Genomic DNA, 14,662 nt, shown 5'->3' with positions numbered 1-14,662 from the left:
AATACAGCAGAATCACAGGGCAATCATTATAAACCTGTCACTCTCTCCATCTCACTTGGAAATTATAAGCAATTTTCAGGCCTTGCCGCCACAGGTTTTGCCTTCCAATTTCCTCTTCCACCTGCAGAAAGAGAAGGGCATTGAGAAGTCTGATGTAAACAAGAAATCAAGAGGGGTGAGTAACAGGGTAGGGCACCATATTCCTGATGAGGCCCAGCAAGCAGGCTGTGCTCCTGGCTGGGAAAAAGGTGAAGCCTCTGACCTCCTCCCCTCCGCCCAGTCCTAGTCAGGAACTGCAGAACAACAGCAAGGATCCAGCCATGTGGCTTTGTGCCCGGGCTGTCTACCACGGCCTTGGAGAGCAAGGGGGACCAGCAAATACCACACTGGTCTTTGAGCTCCCTTCTCTGTACTCAGCTCTGCCCCGGCCTTCATTTCCTGTCACATCTCCCCAGCCCAGTCACAGAATGCAGAGGGCAAGAAATTCTGACCTCTGCAGTCCCCAGTGCCACCCCCCTGCTTTAGGACAGCCCGCATGGTGCTGTGAGGTGTCTTAATCACTGCTGGAACAAAGTACCGGACACCCATAAGTTAAAAGGGGAAATGTTTATTTTCGTTCATGGTTTGGAGAGATTTCCATCCATAGTCAGCTGGCTCCAAAGTGGGGCAGAAGAAAAACGGCTCGTAACATGGCAGTGACATGGAGAGAGATCAAGGACGAAAGGAGACAGACACTGCCAGGCCACACTTCTGTGACCCATCTCCCCACTCTAGGCCTCACCTCCCGACATCACTTCTAGCCATAAACTCATCGATGGCCTGATCCACTGAAGGTCACACCCCATGAGCACATGAGGCTGTGGGGGACATCTAGATACAAACCGCAAAGGAAGGGATCCCACCCTGTCCCTCCAGCATGCCTCCCCTGGCCCCTGTAGGACACCACAGTCTGCCTATCTCTTTGCTCCCTTTCACCACTGTGACAAAGCTCCAGGCCGCTGTGACAGCTCCATAACACGCTGAGAACCCAACACCTGTTCCTTCAACCCTAGGATGGACTCAGCTCCCACACCTGATGCCAGCCCAGCATGTGTGAGCCTGACACTCCCTACCAGGGGTTCACAAGGCTGTGGAGTGGAAACCTCAGGCAATATGGCCATCAGAGCTGGAAGATACCCACAAAAGGGAAGGTCTCTAGACACCAGGGAAAGACCACCTGGGAGACCATCCAATTCAAGGCTGAGTCCTTCACTGCAGCCTCCATTTCTTGCTCTGTAAAATGGGCACCATGATAGTGACTTTAAGAGCTTATTGGGAGGATTAAAGGCACTATACACAACTATAAAAATAGTCAGCCACCTTATATTTGGCAAAGAGGCTAAACATGTTCACTGGGAGAAAGATAGTCTCTTTAATAAATGGTGTTGGAAAAATTGGCTTTCTGCATACAGAAGACTAAAACTAGATCCACATCTATCATCATGCACTAAAGTCAAAATGGATCAAAAATCTAAATATTAAAACAGAAACACTAATCTCCTAGAAGACAAGGTAGGTAGAAATCTTGGAGATATAGGGGTAAGCAGAGAATTCATGAATAAAACACAAACCACATGGGAAGTACTCATTAAACAACAGGGATTTCATCTTATTAAAAAATTTTTGCACTTCAAAAGAAATCACCAATAAGTGGAAAGAAAACACAAAGAATGGGAAAGAATTTTAGCCAGCAATCCCTCAGACAAAGGACTAATATCCAGAACATATAAAGAACTGAAAAACATCAAGCCCCCCCAAATTCAAAGACCCTCTCCAAAAATGGGCATCTGAGATGAATATGCATTTCTTAGATGAAGAAATACAAATGGCAAATAAATACATGAAGAAATGTTCACCATCACTGTCATTCGAGAAATGCAAATTAAAACAGCATTGAGATTCCACCTCCCCCCAGAAAGAATGGCTGCCATCAAGAAATCAACTGATAACAAATGTCGGCGAGGCTGGGGGGCGGGGGGGACACTGCTCTACTGCTGGTGGGGAGTGTAGACTGGTGCAGCCACTGTGGTAATCAGTATGGAAATTGCTCAAAACTAGGATTGGAAATTCCATTCAATCCAGATATTCTCCTCCTGGGTATTTTCCCAGAAAAATTGAAAAGTTCATGTCATAGTGATATATGTGTACCCATGTTTATAGCAGTGCAATTTCTAATAGCTAAATCTTGGAAACAACCGAAATGCCCATCAACCACAGAAAGGATGAATAAGATGTGGTATTTTTAAACAATGGAATATTACTTAGCTATAAAATGGGATGATCTTGAGGTTTTTATAGGTAAATGGAGGCAACTTGAGACTATACTCATAAGTGAAATAAACCAGACTCACATTTGTAAATATTGTATCATCTCCCTAGTGTAAAAATAAATAATAATTAACAAGTGAAAGTAATAAGATCCAAAATGCACAATAGATACTGTAATAATAAAAGGGAAAGAAAGGGCTCAAAAGCAAAGAACAACTTGTAGGTACACACATACAACTGTATGTATGTTTAAGTGTGCAAGACAGATAACCATAATTCTCTGTTAGTTCATCAAAAAGAATAGTCTGTGCTGTCATTGTTTGGTTGTCTGTTCATTTATAAGCTTAGATTTTGTAACTTGAACTACGTCTAAGATAACAGTGTGTACTATATTAACTAGTGTTGATTTCTTACTGTTATTTTTTGAAATTCTGCATTATTTCTATCCTTTTTGTTTCACTTTTCAAAAATACTTTAAAATAAAATAAAGGCAATGTGTAGTGGGAATCACCTAATAGGCTGACTGGCACACAGCAGGCATCAGCACCCACTGGCTGTCATCTCAGGTCTGGTCCACTGTCACCAATAAGGGTCCCCAGGAATGGAGCTAGCCTGCCAGCTGAACACCGTCCGAGTCTGTGGGGAGGGCAAGGAGCCTGGAGCCATCCCCATGCCTGTCTATCCCACAAGGCCATGAGACTGCAAGCAGCTCTCGGAGGGTGAAGGCTGCCAGGACCCAGACCAGCCTCCCAGGAGCCTTTGCCTCTGGGTCAGCAGCCATCTTGGAATTCACTCACTGCCCAGATTCACTTCCTGGTCACCTGAATCCCTGGCAGGGCATGTTTTCCTCTGGATGTGCCCAGGTCAGGCCCAGAACTGCACACTGACTCCGGGAAATCCTACCACCTCTTGAGCTCCACAGCCTATGCTGCCCTGGCAGATACCAAGCAGGTTCCCCAGACAATATAGCTGTCCCAAGCTGGCAAATAATTAAATGTGCCTCACACAGTAACACCCCCGGGATTCAAAGATGAGAGAGGACCTGAAGCAGTCATCCTCAATCACTGCCTCACCCCACTTTACTCTGGCCCCAAGCGTTCCCAGCACACCACACACTCATCCACCGTTTGCCTCCACTGTTTGCCACCACCCCACTTGGGAACATCCTAGGGCTGGGAACACCCCAAGGGAGCACACCCCATCCCAGCCAGCTAATCCAAGAAAGAGCTCCCAACCCCATGACACTTCCCCAGGGGCAATGTAGAACCACAGCCCCCATCCTGGGATGTTTCCTCTGGTTTTTTGCCCCTTCCAGATGGGGCTTTTGAGCACTACCCCATTCCCTTCTGCTTCATATTACTGAGAAAGCCACATAACTCCCTAGAAGTCCAGATCCACACATGCCCAACACGTGCCCAGCAGACTCCAGGCCAGTCCCTAGCCACTGCAGCCACCTCTCCTCGTGACCTCCACTGCTGGAAGCATAAAGGGCACTCTTGGCTGATTCAGGACCAGTAGAAACACCAAAGAGGGGCACAGCTGTGCCTTGGATACTCATGGAATCCATAGGTCCCACCCAGCTTCCTTGGCCACGTGTTAGAAGACATAACCGAAGGACCCTCCAGGGAGGGGGAAAAGACTGGACAGAGCTTAGTGAGAGATGGCCAGATGGCAATGAGACACAGGATTAAAATTATTGATAATGACCAGTTTTTGAGTATTTATTACATATCAGTTCCCAAATTCACACTTAACATACGCTCTTACCTTCACAGTAAATGAAGGGGCACCAGCCCACTGCTGAGAAAACCAGGCTCGAAAAAGAGAAGTGACTTTGGAGATGCTCCACCACTCAGCAGAGAAGCCCAAGGCACACCCACATATTTGAACCTCAGCTCATCCTGGCCACCCGTCCCCCCCATGTGAACTCTGATCCCAGTTTGTCACTCTCTAGCTCCGTGGAACCTGGGGCCATCTTTCTCCCCTCACCTGCCGCTTCAATTGTAAGCTGAGAATGATGCCGTCTGCCTGCCTGTTTCCAGAATTGCACAGGCATCAAAAGGAAAACGTTTTGGAAACTCCAAGGGATGATGGCTGAGGAGCATCACCTGCCCCTGCTGCTGAGTTAGAGCAAATCCCCCACCAGAGAAGGCTGCCCTTCCTGGCTTCTGCTGCCTGTAAGGCACTGGTTCCTCTCTCGCCCCCTTGGTAACCCTTTCAGGCACCCCTAGCTCTTCACTGTCATGTCAGACGGGGCTGAAGCTTGCCTCATCCGGCTCTGCCCATGGGGTCCAGGACAGTCAGGTGCCTAAAACACAAAGCCGGGTCACACAGCGTGGGTATGAACATAGAAAGGGACAGAGGGCCCTGCCCACTGCCACTGATTTATCCTCCAGCTAAGAAGGAGCACAGCATTTTCAGTCCCAGTAAGATCAACAATGAACTGGCGCTTTTCTGAGTCAATGGGACTGAAAATAGTGTAAGGGTTTCCACTAGACCCTGGGGGTCTCCGGGCCAGGCTGCGAAGAGTCTGTTACTGTAGCTATGGAGCCCTCTGAGCCTTCCACAGTAACAAGCTAGCTGCTCCCCCAGCTCCAGTGACAAGGGACCCAGAGGCTTGCCACACACCCCTATCACTGCTCCTCTGCTCACACAATGCCTTCACTTCACCCCAGGCTGCTCAAGTCCCCTCTGACCCAAGTTCCAGCCACTTCTCCAAAGACAGTTTCTCAGACTTTTTCTCTAAGGCACCCCCAACAGCAGAGAATTGCCAGGCGGTGGAGACTGGGCCTATAGTCACCATGGCAAAAACAGAATCCTCTCCAAATCTCAGTTTATCCTGAGAACTCATGGAAAGGTCTCTCTGTCCTCTCAGAAGAATTCAAGTTTGTTCTGATGTTTGAAAATCAGTTTGCTCCCCACTCTCACAGTCACACTGTCACCCCAGAAAAGAGGGTTGTGCTTGTCCTGTGCCATCAGGACAAACACGTCTCAATATGATCAATGTGGGGCATCCTACGGCAACTACAAAAGGCTTCTCCGAGGACCTCAGCCACAGAGCTCTTAAGGCCACTGATTCACTGATTCACCTATCAATCCCCTCATTTGTTCACCAAGTATTTCCTGAGCTCCTTCCAAATGCCTAGAGTCAGGGACCCAGATGCAGAAGGCGCAGGCCTACAGGGGCTCGGTTCTGTGGAGGGAACATGGGGGCCTGTGACGATCATCCCACAGGACCAACGCATGGGGCCTCCGAGATCAGGGAGCAAGGACTGGAAAAGCCTTCTTGTCAAGCTACAGCCTAGTCTGACAGTGAAGAGCCCGAGTCCTTGGACAAACCAATTAGCCGCTCTGTTAACTCAAAATGGGTCTCACTGTGTCAGAGGGTTTTCATGTGGATTAAATGAGCTCTAATTAAAGCAGTGTAAATGGCGCCTTCTTCGACCTATTTACCATCAGTGAATATTATATGGTAAGCTGAGGCATGGATTTGGGACATGGCAGTGAGAGATAAAGGAGAGAGGAGCATGTTCCAAACAAAAAGAAAAACATGTTTAAGAATAGATCAGTCGGTATTTCTTGGACAAGCACATCCTTCACGGACTAATGCAAGCCTGCTAAGCTGCACGTTTACCTGTTACTCCTGGCTCCCAGGCAGGGAGCACGGGCGGGCTCCAGAGATGACTATTTCCCCTCATGGGACACTTTGGTGCCAAGGCAGTGTGGGCTACAGGGTCTTCTTCTTTCTGATTCCCCCAAAGTGACCAACTCTCTCTCCTCCTTCTTTCTGCTATTTCACTGTCACTTCCAACCTGAGGAAAGGTCTCAGGTAAGATCACTGTAGAGACCCGAAGTCCCACCTCGTGGCATGGCCTGAGATTTGGTCTGGGGGCAAAGGACTCTGGACTTGGATCCAAGTCCTAGCTGTGCTGGCTGGCAAATCTCTGCCCATGGAGGCGTCACCTGGTACCTGTCTGGATAGCTCATGAGGCTCCCATGAGAGCAGATATCAGGGGGGCTGATGACTGATCCCACCCATCCTGGCTCTCACTACATGAGAAGATTCGTGGGATGTGGGGACTTTGCCGCCAAAACCAGGAAAGTACAAGGCAAACGGAGGGGAAATGGTCCCTCTGTGAAGTGGCCCTGGGAGTGCATCCCCATTCCCCACCCTGTTTTTCCTCTCCCATGTCCTGCCCACTCTGCCTCCCCAGCCTAAGCAAGCATGGTTGGCACAGAGCAGCGTGGCAGCCTTGGGCCTGTCAGCGGACTCTGCCCAGCCCCTGGGGAGCAGGCACAAGGAGGAGAATCGCCTTCATTGTTACAACGGTGGCAATGTGAGCACTTGAGGCTGGTGTCAGTCCACTGCCAGAATAGAAGGCCCTGAGGATTCTGTGTAGGGCCCAAACCAGTAAAGCCAGGATGCCCACAGGTCTGTGGCACAGAAGCTGATCCACTCCGCTCTCTAAGAGGCCAGGGTGGTGGAATTCATGATCCTGGCGGTACTGAGCCCACTCCTCTCTGCAAGGGCTCACTGGACCGGTAGAGGATGTTGAACGGATGGGAGGCTTACCAGGGGTGGGAACCCAAAGGAGTCCCCTGCAGACCTCCAGCCAGCTCCCCAGCTGTGCCCCGCCTTACCAGTTGTAGCAGGCTCTCTACCATGCCATCAGAGGAATATTTTGTGTTTTCAAAACCAGTCTCCGCCTATGCTGTGATCTAAGCATGAGCGCCAGGCTACATCAGGCCACTCGGAAGCCAAGCACGGCCTGTGATTCTCCCTCATTCACCACATCATATCGTGTTTTTAGGGACAATGTCAGAAAGCAAAGTTTCTTTCCAAGTGCCCACATGTCACCTCCATAAGAATATCTCCCTTGGAGGCCCATGAGCCCCCACAGCTCCTGCCAGAGTTTAAAAGGGAACCAGGATGAGACTAAGGACAAGTGACAGATAAATCTGAGGTGCTATGGGGCTTGAGCTCTGCCTGCCACCTGGAGTCCTGTGGCCCAGGGCAACAGGACAAAGATCCAGCGCTCTACCCTCTGCATGCTGCAGCCAGACATCTCATAGCTGATTTACAGAGATTTTTGTGCTCAGTCACTGTTGCATGGTTTGGAAAGCTAATCTATGTGAAAAGAGGAAGAACCATTAGCACAAAAAGCCGATAGCCCCCGTGGCCAATGTTCTCAGTGCATCTCAGTCTACTTTGTTAGCTAGATTGAAGAATACCAATAAAACTCAACCCAGCCAGCCTTGGACTCACTATGCAGCTTGGGTGGCCTTGACTTCACAGGGATCATCATCCTGCCTCCACCTCCCAAGTGCCACCACTCCTGGCAAACTTTGAGAGGATTAATGATTTAGGAACAAAGATTATAGGGCCGTATCTTTTAGGGGTTGCTTAGCGCAAATGTCAAAAACTCTCCTCAGATTGGCTTAAATAAAAAGGAATTTTTTTCAAAAATTCTCCTTATTGTTCTCCCTTCAACTATACATCCAGGTGAAGGACTACACTGATGTGATCAAAACTTGGTTTCTCTTTCCTACTAGTGTGTCTGCCATCTACCATGATGGCCCCAGGGACAGGGGTACACAGCACATCCAGTGAAAAAGAACACCTGCCTTTTCCTACCAATTCCAGTGAATGGCTTTTGGAATCTCACAGCTTCATCCAGTCCATAGATGTACAATGACCCGATCACTGTGCATAGGATAGAGGGCACACTGGCCAATTATGCACATGGCCATCCCAAACACGTGGACTGAAGTGCTCAGAGAAGTTGCAAACACAGATGGAGGCTGGGAATGCATGCAGGAGTCTATGGAAATGGATGGGTTGTCACACTCAGCATCACACACATGACCTCAACGAGCTACAGATAGAAACCAGTCCCCTCGTTACCATTGCTTCTGTGCTCTCTCACTTGTCAACCAGATCAAAGATCATTATCAAAACTGAAATAAACTCACTCAAGCAGCTATTAACTCATGCCCAACAACTTCAGTGTCAAAAGATTCCCGGAAGTGCTTCAGAAAAGCTGTGAATAAGAAGAAAGTAAAGCAACGTGTCCCACCCAGGAAAAGCTTGCAATTGCAGCCCAGCAAGGACCACCATCTGTCAACTGTCTCCTTCCATTTGGCTCCTCTGATTCTATCTCCATCATGAGAACCACCTGGGTTTCATTTGCAAAGTTTTAATCAGCAAAATATGAGTCATTCTTGCCTTCACTCAATAGATCTTCAGGGACTTGTCAGCAGTGTATGCACAAGATTTTCTCTACCATTGCTAGGACAAAACAAGGGACCCTACCACCACTGACAGCAACGATCGTCATCATCTTCCAGAAGGGCCAAGACTCAAAAGATAGCAGGAGGTACCAAATCCAAAGACAAACAACCAAAACGTGAAAGACCAAGTGACCACCCTCGCCCCCAGGACAAGCGAGAAGACAATATGACAGCGTGAAGGAACCCAGTTGTGATGAGTGGCTCAGGAGATATCCTGTGAGCAGTGAACACACACCACAGGCCTGCAGGTGACCAGGGCAGTGATGAGCCCAGACCCTACCATGCTCAGGCCATATAACAGAGAATATGCAGTGGCTATTGACTCACACCCACAGCAGTCCTGACTTTGAAGCTGTCCTTTAGCAGGTTACGTGATGTCCATTCCTGCACACAAGCAGGGTGGCCAGGAACAGCACTGCGAAGCAAAAGTCATATGGCCAGGCTCATGCTGGCCTCTCTCTGGTCCTTCTTACCAAGTCTGTGCTGCCCCTGAATGAGTTGAGACCACCTTTTTGTGCATGGTTTAATAGCCCCGTACCACCACAAACATACACACACGGATATATATGTACAGCTCCATATATACTCATATACCATCACAGCTCCATTTCCTTGGGCTCTACATCCATGAATTCAACCAATACGGGTCAAAAATACTCAGGATCATTTTTGCTGGGTATGCTGAATATGTAGATATTTTTCCTGGATTATTGCCTAAATAAGACAATATAACAATTACAGAGTCTGCCAAAAAAGTATTCACCAGGAAAAGAAAAACTTGCACAAATACTTTAATACTAAATTTACTGAGACACCATGAGATTAATGCACATTACCTTTGATCTCTACAATTACAAGAGGTCCACAAAGAGATGGCCTGTAGCTTCCAGACACTGATTAGTCTGACGAACTGCTGGAATGTGTATACATATATTTTGGCAGACTGTATTTGTGGAGGTATAGGTAATCTGAGATTGTTTAAAGTACAGGGGAGGATTGTGTGAGTTATACGCAAAAATCTGACTTTTTATCTCAATCTGATAAAAGCCTTCTATGACAAACCAACAACCAACATTATACTAAATGGACACAAACTGAAAGCTTTTACTCTAAAATCAGGAAGACAACAAAGATGTTCACTATCTCTACTCTTACTCACTATAGTTCTGGAAACTTCGGTCAGAGCAATTAGACAAGAGGAATAAAATAAATGGAATAAGGATAAGACTACTATTGAGAACATATAAAAAAAATCAAAAAATCAGAGCTCCCAAATTTAAAGACCCAATCCAAAAAAGTGGGCATCTGAGATGAACACACACTTCTCAGATGAAGAAATACAAATAGCAAATAAATATATGGAAAAAAAGTTCAACATTACTGGTCATTTAAGAAATGCAAATTAAAACAACACTGAAATTCTATCTCACCCCAGAAAGAATGGCTATCATCCAGAAATCAACCAATAACAAATGCTGTGGGGGAAAAAACCCTACTCCACTATTGGTAGGAGTGTAGACTGGTGCGATCACTGTGGAAATTAGTGTAAAGATTCCTCAAATAACTAGGATTAGAGTTCTGTTTGACCCAGGTATTTCCCTTCTGAGTATCTTCCCACAAGAATCAAAAACATCCTACCACAGTGATATACGTGCACCCATGTTTATAGCAACACAAGTTGTAATAGCTAAACCTTGGAAACAACCCAGATGCTCATCAGCTGAGGAATGGATTAAAAAGATGTGGTCTTTTTATACAGTGGTGTACTATTCAGCCATAAAGAAGGATAAACTGGGACCAGGGATGTAGCTCAGTGGCACAGAACTTGCCTAGCAAAACAAGGTCCTGAGTTTTCTTCCCAGTACCAAAAAAAAGGAAAGGATAAACTGGATACCTTTCCAGATAAGTGGATGCAACTCAAGATCATACTCATAAGTGAAATAAATCAGACTCAGGTGTAAACATTGTATTGTCTCCCTCATGTGAAAAGCTAAAAGAGTAAAAAGGATCCAAAGGGTACAACAGATATTGTGAAACAGGAAGAAATTGTTGAAAAAGAAGGAGAAACTAAGATGGGAGAAAGGAGAAAAGAAGGGAAAAAGAAACCAATTTTATATATAATATATATTATATAAATATACATATATGTTAGTTAAAATAGTTACACTATGAATTTTTCTTAGCTCATTGAAAGAAAAGTTTGTGTTAATACTGTTTGGAAAACTAAATGCCTATATTTTTTACTCTTAGGAACTAATTTAAAGATAAAAATATGTAATATATTAACCATTGTTACTCTCCCAAAAAGAAGGTGACTTTTTATTCAAGGGACCTGAGCATCCTAGGAGTTTGGTATCCGTGAGGGTTCTAGACCCCTCCCTGCAAGTGTTGAGGGACAATTTCACAAACACACACAATATGTGTCATATGTACATGAAGTGTGTTCACGCATACCTATGCCGTTTGTACACATGTGCACACACAACTGCTCCTCTGCACACTCACACTCCTGCACGAAGGCTGCCCTCGTGGAAGCCTCCTCAGTGACCCTTCAGGCCGCCCATCTCAGGCACCACCTGTAGATTTGTCCTCCCACAGCTCTGCACACTGTCTGCATTCTCTAGCCGTTTCAGACATAAATGCACATGAGGCTCACAGCCTGGAGGTCAAAAGTCCTGCCTATCTCTTGGATTCAATCCCATGCCTGTCACCAAATCAGCCTCCAGTAAATAGGTTTAGGAGTGAGGATGCGCCTGCCTGAAGACAGGTCTTCCCTGTGACTCAGAGGACCCCTGTCCTGAAGGACAATCTGCTTCCTAAGACATGACTCTGCAGAGTGTGCACCCTGTGTGTTTCCATTGCCAGCTTTCCATGTCCCTCAGGACACCGACACCATGTACCCCCCTCTCCGTGTGCTGATGTGGCTCTCAGCAGGCACACCTGATGGCCCAGCTGTGCTCCATCATGTTAGACATTGTTCACTGCCTCACATTCATGAAACCCTGGGTTCAATCTCCAGTAGTGCCCCGCAAAAAAAAAAGTTACAATATTATGCTGTTCGAACAACAACAACAAAACCATTTGCTTATAGGTCCAACAAATGTTTGTCACATCCCTTTTATGGGTTATAGGTATCTGAGATTCAGCAGGAAACCAAGTTCTGTTATAGTTAACACAATTTGAGAAATTTAGAAGTTTAACTAAGAGACTCAGCAGGAAGCCAGTGTTCTTTCTTTATAAATATCCTCCTCCTGTGCAAGAGGAGGGCAAGGAGTTTTGTGAGTGCTAGCCCACCCTGGAGGGGGATGGCTTGTGTACAATACAAGGGAGTAAAAGAGACTTGCTCTGTTCTATTTTGCTCCAGCTGCTTTTGCTGGCTGCTGCCTTGAAGTTTTGCCCTGGTGCCAAGGTACCCTGTCTTAGAGTCAACTGATTATGGACAGAAACCTCCACAAACAGTGAACTAAATAAACCTTTCCTTCCTTCCTTCATTTTGGGTGTCAGCTATTTTGTCCCAGCAATGAGAGAAAAGAAACCAAGATACGTCATACACCCTGGAACTTAAAATCTCAAGGTTAAAGCATGATCATCACCCGGATATGACATCAATGTGCAGCCATGACACTGTAGGAAAAGCGGCGGACCATGATTCCCAAGAACGGGTAGAACAGAGACAGAAGCTGAGTCACCTTGGGGTAAAGTCAGAATGACAGTAGGTACCCAGCTCGGGGACTGGGGAAGCCTGCATGAGACATCAGCTATAAACAGGCCTCTGCAGCAGCCCTGAAACACGTCCTGTATTATTACAATATGCCCAGCCCCTGAGAGGAGACATTCAGATCACTTTCAATGTTTTGCTGACATAAGCAGCATTCTCATGTGCATCTTTGAGCAACTCTACCTTTTTAATATTTTAGTATTTTTTTTGCAAGAACACGATGGTGAAGGTAAATGACAAAGCATTATTATACCTCTTCTTACAGATTGCCAACTTTCTCTGAAGACAAGGCCCAGTTTACAGATCCTAGCACCCGACTATGAAGACACATATTTTCAGGGATAATATTTAAAATACTGGCAACCAAAACAAAACAGAACAAAACCAATCAGAACAAAAGAATGAAAGCGTTACAGGGACAGCTATTTTGAAGAAAATGCGAGACATCATGGTAGCCATTGCTGATTTTCCGTTGTCTTGTTTTGCATTCCTGTACTGCTTGCATTTTTCGGTTTTTATTTTTTGTTTTCTGTCTTTTTCATTTTTATCAGTACCAGGGATCGAACTCACGAAGGCCTGCTTGCAAGGCAGGTGCTTATGCCGCTGAGCTAAATCCCCAGCCCCCCGCATTTTTCTGTTCTGATTTGTTTTACTCTGTTTTGTTTTGCTCTCATTCTCTTTAAAGTAAAAAATAAAAGTAAAATATAATAAAATACTGGCAAACAAAAGGAGCATGGACACACAACAATCTCAGCTGACACCAGCTATGAATACCAAGTACTACCACAGTCTTGCTGAGGATTGGATTTTATGATTCCTTTTCTGTGATTTCATTTCCATCAATTTTTACTGTGATAGTATTTCTCACAACTGTTTTTAGACTCATTTCTTTCATTGCGAGGAATTTGTTCCATTATGGAAATATATATACATTAATTTCCTCACGTGCCAACTGTTAGCAAATTCCTCATTTATAAGTAGTCTCAGCTATGCTTTCTACCTAATGTCTTTCCCCATTGTGCTGATTTTTTCTATTTCCATTTTGAAGTTTTTGTACATTTTTTATGCCTGTCTTTGCTCATCATAAGCCTTCATTTCTCCAATAGACAAAAACAGGTCTTCCCACCAGACTGGGAACTCTGCTTCTTATTTAAAGATAGATCTCATTTTTACTGCCACAGTTATGCATGATTATAATAGAAAACTACTAAAATGTACACAAGAAAATTTTAGAGGAAAAATATTTCCCCCAAATGCCCCACCCAGGGGTAATCATTAGCAGTGTGCTTTGCCTGGGTTTGCTGTTGTCCTCAGAGCTATTTAATCTCTATGAGATCAAGCTCTGCAGATGTAACTTATTTTTTCTTAAAAATATTGAGAGAAATGTCCTACATTATAATCAGATTGTTTTCTCTTTAAATATGCAAAGCTTCTACTATATAAATGATGCAGAATTCATGCCCTATTGTTGGTGAGAATCTCTACTTGCAACTCTGACCATTATCTCTACCACTCAGTGAATTACCACTGGGTATTAATTAATTTCCACCAGATCCAGGACAAGGATTGGGCCTTTCCAACTTGATGTCATTAATTCTTTACAAGGAAGTGAATGCATAGTAAGTACTAAATGAGTAAACAATAGCCAACAGTCATTGAACTACTTTGCACCAATCTCTACACTTGATTTGCACGGATGTGTTTTTATCCTCACAAACACAAAAACAAAACAGAAAACAAAAATATTTTGCAGATCTGTAAAGCAAAACATACAGTGGTTAAGAAATTCATCCCAATCAGTTCCCTTTGCTGCTTCTCGCTTTCTTTGTCCTCTCAGAACTTACACTTGGACAAGCACAGAGAACCTGGGGGCTGACCGGAAGTGGAAAGTGGACCCACAGGCCTCACTCCACCAAGTTTGGGGGTGAGCAAGGAGGGCGAGTGATGGGAGCAGTGTGTTGGAAGAGGGTGCAGGGCAAGCCTCTCCCCTGACCTGCAGCTCCCTGGACTGAGGGCCTCCTCCACTCTGGATGTGACAGAGTCATTAGTACAAAGTCATCCCCTCTCCAACTCCACAGGGCCCCCTGAGGGAAGTCATCACTGATCTTCAGTGAGGACATCAGTGCTTCGGGAAAGGAAGCAACTTGTCCATTGCCACAAAGGCTGTCAGAGAAGCAGCCAGAAAGTGAACCCCCAAATCTAAGCTGTAACAAAGAGGTTAGGAGAACTTGTGGATTAGAAATGGCTTAAAGAGAAGTCTTTCCAAGAGCAACACAACTGTATTTTTCATGTCTTCCTGTTTGTGTCCGAAACTGCTGACTGAAAGCTCCCCACAGAGTGGACACT

The sequence above is a fragment of the Cavia porcellus genome, unplaced genomic scaffold, assembly GCF_034190915.1.
Source record: "Cavia porcellus strain 051 isolate PalLab524CR breed Dunkin Hartley unplaced genomic scaffold, mCavPor4.1 scaffold_2, whole genome shotgun sequence".
NCBI lineage: Eukaryota > Metazoa > Chordata > Mammalia > Rodentia > Caviidae > Cavia > Cavia porcellus.
Note: the sequence above shows the minus strand (reverse complement) of the source record.